We start from the raw sequence: 8,956 nt of genomic DNA, 5'->3' as shown, positions 1-8,956 counted from the left end.
ATACAGGGAGAGTTCTGGAAATGCAGTTTTCACTTACAATAAGTGATGAGTCAAACCAGGAAGGCCAGGCACAGCAAAAGGCAGCCCCTGCCACAGTGCCTGTGGGCTGTGGAAGAGCAGAGGGGCAGGAGCACTGCTGAGCCAGGATGCACAGGGATGCCTGGGTGAGATATTCAACCGCAGCATCCCCTGAAGATCTCAGGTCCACTATAGCATGTGGTAGCATCTCTGTGCAGGAGACTTTCTTCTACTGAACTTTGTTTTCCTTCTGTTTTCTCTCCATTGCAGTCCTGGGTGTCTGCTCCACTGGGTGCTGGCTGGGCAATGACATCACCTCTCCAAATTCTTGTCATCCACAAAGGAAAGTGCCCAAATCTGGGGGTGCCTGCAGAGCATCAACAGCAGGAATAGAGGGGATGGGAAGTGCACTCTGGGAATGTTAGCAGGAAAGAATAGGAACTGTGTTCTTTTGCTCTACTTGGAACAAAAAAGATGATTAAAGTGGAACATGCTTTCTAATTTAATGTGATTGATGATAATTTGGTTGGACAACTACAATTCTCACAAATACTTTGGTGTCATTTTGGGGAATGGAAAAAGCATTATGTTGATTTGAGCTGCAGAATTACCAGTGATCACTGAAGTGTACAAATAAAAATAACTCTTCCAGGATGGTTTGGGATTGGAGTACTAAATGCAGCAGTGGTTGCTGCTTTCAGGAAACTGTAGATTGAGTGATTTCAATATTAACTGTTTTCAACATAACTAGCAATACAGCAGAGTTCTAATTAAAAGTGCCTAGAAGTAAGTAATTATTTAGCAATTCAAACAGGAGCTAAAAATGAGGCTCTTATCTTTGTAAAGCAGGACACTGTTAAAAGATGATTTTTTTTTCTGAAGAATTTACGTTGTTATTCTGGATCTGAAGTGGCAAAAAAAAAAAAAAAAAAAAAACAAACATGGGATTGTTGTTTTGCCCAAGACAAGAAGGCAATGAGCATAGAGCCTGAAAGAGAATGATGTCCCCACTCCAGCTCCTGGGCCTTGAGGCCTGTGTTTTCCAGTCTGGCAATTTCAAGAAATGCTGCAGAACCAGGATTTTCACATCCAAGGCAGTTTTCCCTTGTTGTGTGTTAGAAGATCCCTGGCAGTGGAGATCTGGGTCCAGGTCCTGTCAGAAGAGACCTATATCAACTGCTGAAAACATGTCTTCAGGACACAATTCTTTTGAGAAGGAAGAATTACTGTTATCTCCTGCATGGTGAAGCTCCATCAGCTGCTGACAGCCTCTGTGGCTGGGGTTTGGTGACAGCTGGCATGGGATCTTGCCATGACTGTGAACCACAAGTGGTTTTTGCTGGTCTGGAACCTGAACTCATGAGTGAAGCTGAGCATCTGCTTAAAAGCTTCAGTGCAGGGATGTCTAAATGAGAGTTAGAGATTTGCTCCCCTCTTCAGACCTCACAGATATTCAGCCTTCTCCAGCCTAGTTACTCAGATTGCATGGGAGAATTATCCACCTAAACCTGGCTGCAACTACTTCCCTGTCCCCTTGGATTTCTGAAAAATGTCCTTGTCCTGGAAGCTGCACTTCCCATCCCAGAGATAACTAACTTTCTGCCTAGATGGCAACCCTGCGATAGCAGGATTGGTGGAAAGATGATCAAAGATGCTATTATTTATGCACTTGTTACTCAACTCTTGTCTATAAAAGCAAGTATTTGTAGCCACTTCCCACCATAGGGAGGCACTGATACACACTGTGTGACATTTTCTGTGGGTGCCAGACTCCTCACTCAGCCGTGCTGTCACCCATCTGGCCCTTTACTAGGGCTAGCAGCTGAGGGTAACCCTGTGGATCCCACTACATGCACAATTACCAACACAGAAGCCTGTGCCAGAGAAGCAAATGACAGGACAGACAGCACAGGTCAGCCTCCAGCTGCACTGCCAGCAGCAAAGGTTTCCTGCAGTCGGTGCAGGTACTGCTGCGGGAGAGGGTGGCAGTGGGGACAGGAGAGGGAGGAAGGCTTTGCTGTCCATTAGCAAGGCTTGGGCCCCAGTGTTTTTTCATTTTCTAATTAGTTTGTCTGTTTTGAAGAGGACCAGAAAGCAGAACTGGGTGAGCGATGGGAAACTGCTGGTTGGGTGAGCACACGCTGAAGTTTTGCTGCTACAGCACAGTCCTGTGTGAGCCTCAGTGCTCCTGGGGGCTGTGGGAGCAGCTGAAAGGCTACCACAAAGAAAAATATAAAGTGCTTCAGGCTCACCCCTCTGCTCAGAGACTTGTGGGACGTTGCACATCCTCTCCGAGGCAGTGAGATGCAGGTCAGAGCTCTTCCTTCCTTCAGGTGGAATCCCCACCCTGAGCCCCAAGATGTGAGGGCTGCTCCCCACCCCTAGCAAGGGCGAGTGGCAAGTGGGCAACTGACCCAGTCGGGGGGCAATAACCCAGCTAGTGGGAGCATCCCTGCCCACAAGATGCCCTGGGGGAGCTTGCATCTGCAATTCCCCAGTCCAACAGGAGCCCCGAGGTGCCCTGCAGGTGGGAAACATCCCCGGGCAGTTTTGGCTGGGGCTGGAGAAGTCGCTGCTGCAGGACTGTGCGTGTTTCCACTCTGTCAGCCAGGCAGGGATCTCTGTGGACATGCTTGGCTCATCCTGCTGTGTCAGGGAAATTTTTTCAGACATTCAGCCTACATTTCTGCTTTCTTAATCTCATTCTTAATGTTCTTGCTTAAGCCCTTGGGGCAGTAAATAGGAGGCAGTTTAGCAGGAATAGCTAAGTAGCTGTAATGAGATTTCTGCTCAGGACAGTCTTGCCTCTCTGTTCATCTGCGTCATGCCACTTCTGCTTGAGTCAGCGTCCCCTGGAGAGACGTGCTGCTTGCTGAGGTCTTCCCCCAGGATTTATATTTAGTTCTTTCAAATCACAACCAATTACCTTTAGATGCCTCTCCCTCCGTTTCCGTGGCTGACTGTAGGTTCTTCAGCTCCTAGCAAAAACTGGAGAACACAGGTCCTTCCCACCTGAAGCTTGTCCATTCTCAGTTACAGCTGCTCCTCACAGTGAGGTGGTTTCCTGCAGCATTTCCAAGAGTAGGAGTAGGGTCAGTGTTGTTTTCACTTTGAGCTCTACTTCTCACAGACATGAGAGAGTTTTTGTAGGTCTGGAGCTTCCTTTCTGCTCTAACAACAACTCTTTCCTTCTTTTTTCCAATATTTACAAATTCATTTAAGTGTTCTGCAGTTGCTGCTTTCTACTGACTTTATTTACTTTTCACTTTTGTCCTGCTTCATTCTTTCTCGCCTTACAATTAAGTTCTCTGAACTCCTGCCAGTCTTTCTCCTCCTCCCCGTTCATACCTCTTTTTCCTCCCAGGAGTGAGACTGGGATGAGCAGCAGCTGCAGAGGTCCACAGAGAAGCTGCTCTTAGCTCTACAATGCAACTGTAAATGAAGGCTATCTTCCCTGCAACCCTCCCCTCCCGCCTCCCCCCAGTTGCACCCTGCTGATAGGAAATGTGCCTCCTGAGCCTGCTGCAAATTCCTCCCAATTATCCTAATGGTCCTCTAGAGCTGCAGTCCTACAAGCATTCTTACCCTTGGATGCCCTCCAAAGCCCTTCTGCTGCACCCCGGGGCACACAAAACACACCCTTGGCGCCCACTGCTATGAGAAGGCACCACACTGGCAGGCTATGACATATTATTTCAGACCCTTGGAACTGGGAAACCATGGAAAAACAACAATTATTCTTAATGAGTGTGGGGGCACAGTGCAGGACTCCAAGCCTGGGCCAGCTCTGAGAGGCCAAGCCACCTTCCAGCAGGCTGGGCACAAGCCACTGCCTGCCCAAGGAGATGGGGACGCTGTCCCTGGCTCAGGGCGGAGATTGAGGTGACCACCATCCGATGGAGAGGAGCCTGTGTTGCACAGCCACAGAGCTCATTCCTGCCAAGCAACACCAGCAGTAAGGGCTTGAGCAGCTCGGGCACAAAGTCACCTGAGACTGCAGAGTGCTCAGCTGTGCCGCTCCAGTTGTCTGAGCTCACCCGGACCAGCTTCTCCTGCAGAGTTCCACCCAGGTAGCCACAGCTCCTGAGGGGCAGGCGGAGGTGCAGAGGAATCCCTAGCAGCTGGGAGGTTTGCTCTGTGTGTGGCAATGAATAGTAATGGCTGCAGTGTCGTCCACCTCTCCTCCGGCACTGCCTGGCCTCCTGCTGACCTGCCCAGCCTGCCCTCACCTGAGCACCTAGCACCTGGCTGGAGAGCGGCATGGATTTGTTGAGGGGGGCTGTCACGGAACAGTCTCCACAGTTTCAAGCATTTCTCATTCAGCATATTCCCTGCTATTGCAGGAGGTTTTGATGCAGCAGTGTGCCTTAGCACAGCCTAGCTTCAAATTTTTTTAACAGTAAGTCTGAATTTTATTATAAGATGCTGGAAGCTTTTTTTGGCCTGTGGTGTGCAGGGAGATGTGAACAGCAAATTCTAGGGTCTCTGTTGCCTGTGAGTGTACGGTCTCTGATAGATGTTGTTCCTTACAGGTCCATACCTTTGCCAGTGTGTTTCAGCCTCAGCCCAGCCTCCTCCCATAATGTTTATCACCTCTGGAAACACCCACAGCATTTGAATCAGTCTGCTTGGGAAGTAATTGATGTTATCAGATGTATGTGTCAGAAGGAATTTGTCCCTAGAGCAATTAGGTTGGTTGGCTGTCTTTCATGGGATCTCTCTTGATTTATATAAATTGCAGTAAATATAGGCTTGGCCTCCTGTTAGTCAGGCTGGGACTGGTCTGACCGGGGTGATGAAAAGCTCCTGGGTTTAATGTCTCTGCATATTTTCTCGTAGGTGAGCTCCTATATTTGCTGCCTGCACGTGTGCACAGATGGTCACCAGTGGCCCTCCCTGAGCCCTGCAAGCAGCAGCTGCACACTGCAGCATAGAGCAAAGCACCTCCACAGCACCCCTGAGCCATCATGCTGGCACAAAATGGGCAAGTTTGCTTCAAATTCCTCCTCGGAGCAGCTGGCACGAGGTGCCCCTGTTTGGCTCTTCCTGTTATGTTACAAATTGGTGTTCAAATAATAAGTGATGTGAAGTTATGCCCTTCCTGTGACAGCTGCGGAAGAAGACCGTGTGTATGGTACACAAACAGGCCCTGACCCAGGCACCTCAGGGCTTAACTAAGCCTGTTGATGGGCTTCAGACATAACATGTTAAGTGTTTCCTGGGTTGGACCCCGAGGAAATGCCTGCTGCTTCTGGAAGGCAAAATCACCATGGGATGTGCTGGGGCAACAAGCAGGGTAGAAAGCCACTTGAGGATGAGAGCATGCTCTAGCCCCATTCAGTGGACCAGAATAGCTCCTGTGCATCTCAGGTCTGGAGACCTTCCTCTTGCAAAGCTTCTGCTCTGGAGGGGACAGGGAAGTTACATCTCCAGTCACAAAGAAAAGTAATATATTTTCTCCTCTGGGGAATGGTTCTGAAAGAGCTGAAATTGTGCCAAGCCAGAGCTGTCCCTGCCTGGCAAAGCCAGTTTGCTCTCACAGACCAGAACTCAAACCTGCTCTTTCACAAGTAGCCAGGTCCACCCAAACTCTCCTACCCTTGTGGTTCCTCCTGATGGTGACATCCGTCCCTTGCCCTGGTCAGGGTAGCCTTGCATTGGAGATCTCACTTGTGGTGAGCTGAGGTTTTCAAGTCTGGTTCTGTCACCGCAGTGGTTTGGGAGAAACGTAAACCAACCAAAAAAATGAAGCAGTGCTCAGGACCCAGTTGCTGAGGCTGGGACAGCCCATGGGTGTGCACTGTGTCCCAGAATGACTTCCACTCCAGCAGCAATCACGGTGAGACACCTCCTGTGTCTTTGAGTGCTTCCTTCTGTTGTGCCCTCCCTCGCTGCCCCTGCCCCACATGGAACAACTTGCAATTCCCACTAGCGTAGGTGGGCACCTTCCCCAGGATCAGGGGCTCCCTTGTGATCTGTTTGCAGCATGGAGGGGACACTTGCATTCTCACCCTTGTGCCCTTGCTCCTTGTCTCCCTGCACCCAGAAGTGAGCACTTGCCACCAAAGCTGTGCCATCACCACCACCTTATATCTGGTGACACTGATCCACCTGTGTGCCCTTGGCTTACCCCCTTGCACCAGAGAGCACTTCCATTGAAACTGTCTGCTGAATATGACCACAGAGAGTTGCTCCAGCCCAGGTGGCAGGTGCAAAGGTGCAAATAACTTCCTAAATCAAGGTGCCATCCTGAGTACAGGATGCAGAATTATAACTTGCCCAAAAAGAGAAATCTTGATCATTGTCAAGTATTGCCTTGGTGAGCATTGCTGATGGTGGTGCTCACGTATCTTACTGCCTCTGAAACATCCTCAAATGCCTAAGAGGTTGCCTAAATACATATTCTATTCATGCCTCACACGTTAACACAACTGTTAAGCTACAAACAGCAGGTGAGTAAAGAGAGGAAGGAAGATGATTGCTGCAGGAACCTAAAGGACAGTGGAACCAGGGAGCAAACTGTTTCTCTTGGCTTTGCCAGAGGCAATTCTCTGATCATCATATCCAGAATTCAAGCGTTCTTCTAAGGTGAAGGTCCTGGGTCACGTGCTTTTTGCTCCAGGGCCAGCTAGAGACCTAAAATCCCTGGATTTCTTCTTGTTGTGACTTCTACATGTGGGTATTTACTATTTGATGCTTAATCAAACAGAAATGTGCATAAATGTAATGTTATTGTAGTAATAATGATAACACCCAAGCCCAAAAAAGAGAATGCAAGAAGACACCAAATGACTCTGAAACTAGTCAGACTGTCAAAAATGAGAAAAAATGCTAGATGTCAGTGGAGCCTTAATTCCCACCCACCTCTGGGTGACACAGGTTGACAGCTTGTAATTGCACCATGACACACCAGTTTGCTCACAGGCCTGGGATGAGGGTTTTCAGGAGGAGGGAAGTGCCAGGAGAGGAGAAGCAAGCTGAGCATGGCCAGCAGTGCCGGTCACTCCAGGTCCCTCTCTAACCTGGCATCCTTTCCTGCATCAGCTGTAGGTCTGGAGCCTTCATTCCCTTCACTTACCCTCTTTTTGCCTTTATTATCCACCTCCAGTTCGTGGCTTCATTGTGTGCATCCAGGTATTCCCTGCACAGGCTTTATAAGGGTTAAACTCCTCCCAGGTGCTTCTCTAATGGTGTTCCTGTGGCAGCAATTTGCAGCTGCTGCTGACGCTGTCTCCTCTGCTCCCTTGCAGGCACAGGCACACTTTCCCCCTCAGCTGTGAGAGGAGGGGGCTGGGGTCAGTCTGCCCATCTCCTCTGGGGTGTTCAGGGCAGGACACTTGTAGTGTGCAGAGCACGTTTTGGTGCAGCTCTGCATGCCTAGCCTGCCTCAAAATCACACATCACTCTCCATACTTTCTGGGTGTCTGGGAGACAGGGAAATCACATGATGTTGATGGTTGATGGCCTGGTGGTAGAAACAGAAATATCACAAGTTCAGCAAGGGTAGATCCCCATTCTCTGATAGGGCCATCAGCTCCTTCAGCCTGTCATTTTAGCAAGTCACTGTTCCTCTTTCCCTTCTTTCCTTCTCAACTGCATCACACAGGTAGTTATCTGTCAGACAGCAGCCTTTCCTGTGCACAGCCCAGACATGTTCCCAGAGCATTGTCTCTCCTTTCACAGATGGAGCATGTATTCCAGCCAATCTCCAGTATGCGACCACATAATTAATTGTCCTAATCCACAGGTTAAGTGAAAGCTGCACAAGCAACTTTGATAATATATATTGTATTTGTTTTCCCTAAAACTATTTGTTATATCATGTACCATGCTGTTAGAAACATGCTCTGAAGTATGAAACTAGTGGTTTAAAATGCTGACCTATCAGTTTTTCAGAGTACTTTGATTAGCTCTTATTTTCTGTTTGCGCAGCACCATATAAATTCAGCTTTCCCTCAGGTCTCAAACAGTAAAAACTGCAAACCAGCCTCACTTATAGGGAGATTCAACCCTTCAAAATGTTGTTCAAAAGCATGGCTTCTATGGGGGAAAGACCACGGGTGACCCTCACTGTCCTGCAATGATGCTGATCAGTCCCACCAAAGCAAGGAGAAACACTGAGGCATCTTTCCTATCCCCAGCTCTTCCTATGTTCATAGTACACAAAGCATCAAATTAGCAGGAGAATTCTCCGCTGTGTAATGACACCTTCCAGCCTGCTGTGCTTTCTTGTAGTGATGTCAAAGCCACAGACAGGTCGTTGGGGTGTCAATCTTTGAGAGCTATTGTGCATACTCATGCTGATAGACAGCACAGCCTGCCAGAGTCTTAGTTAGTCCTGTCAGTGGGTGCCTGGAGACCCTGGTGTGAGCCTGGGCAGTGACAGGCACTGTGTGGGTGTAAATAAATGTTGGATAAATATAAAATTACTTTGTAGTGGGGACAGGTGTGTAGAATTTAAAGAAAACCATGCCGATACCTGCCTATCATTGGATCAGATCCAAGGAGGCCCTGTCACTCAGGGTGCTCCAGCTTTTTCTGGTGGTGCAGCCAACTTCTTCTGAGGACCTGGCTCTGCAGTCATGGAGGAAAGGCTGCTTGGCCCTTCACTCTGCCCCTAGAAACAACCCCACCCCTTTTTCTCAGAAGATCTTCCCTTCTTCCCTTCCCCAAGTGTTATTGATTCTTAGCTTATGCAGGGAGCAGTTTTTGATGTTCCTACAACACCTTTTTGGCAACATTCCCTCCCTCAAGGCCTGACAGTAAGCAGTACACTTAGCAACATCTTCAGTGCTTAACTAAGGGATCAGCACTCCCTGCAAGATGCCCTCTCTTCCTCTTAATGTGTCAAGTTTGAAGGCTTCAGTGCAACAGTGCTGTGATCCAGTATGGATTGTCATCCTCACCTGCCCGGTGTGTCCCTCTGAGTGACCCTGCA

This window comes from Sylvia atricapilla, chromosome 2, assembly GCF_009819655.1.
Source record: "Sylvia atricapilla isolate bSylAtr1 chromosome 2, bSylAtr1.pri, whole genome shotgun sequence".
Taxonomy (NCBI): Eukaryota; Metazoa; Chordata; class Aves; order Passeriformes; family Sylviidae; genus Sylvia; species Sylvia atricapilla.
This window is presented reverse-complemented; position numbering follows the sequence as displayed.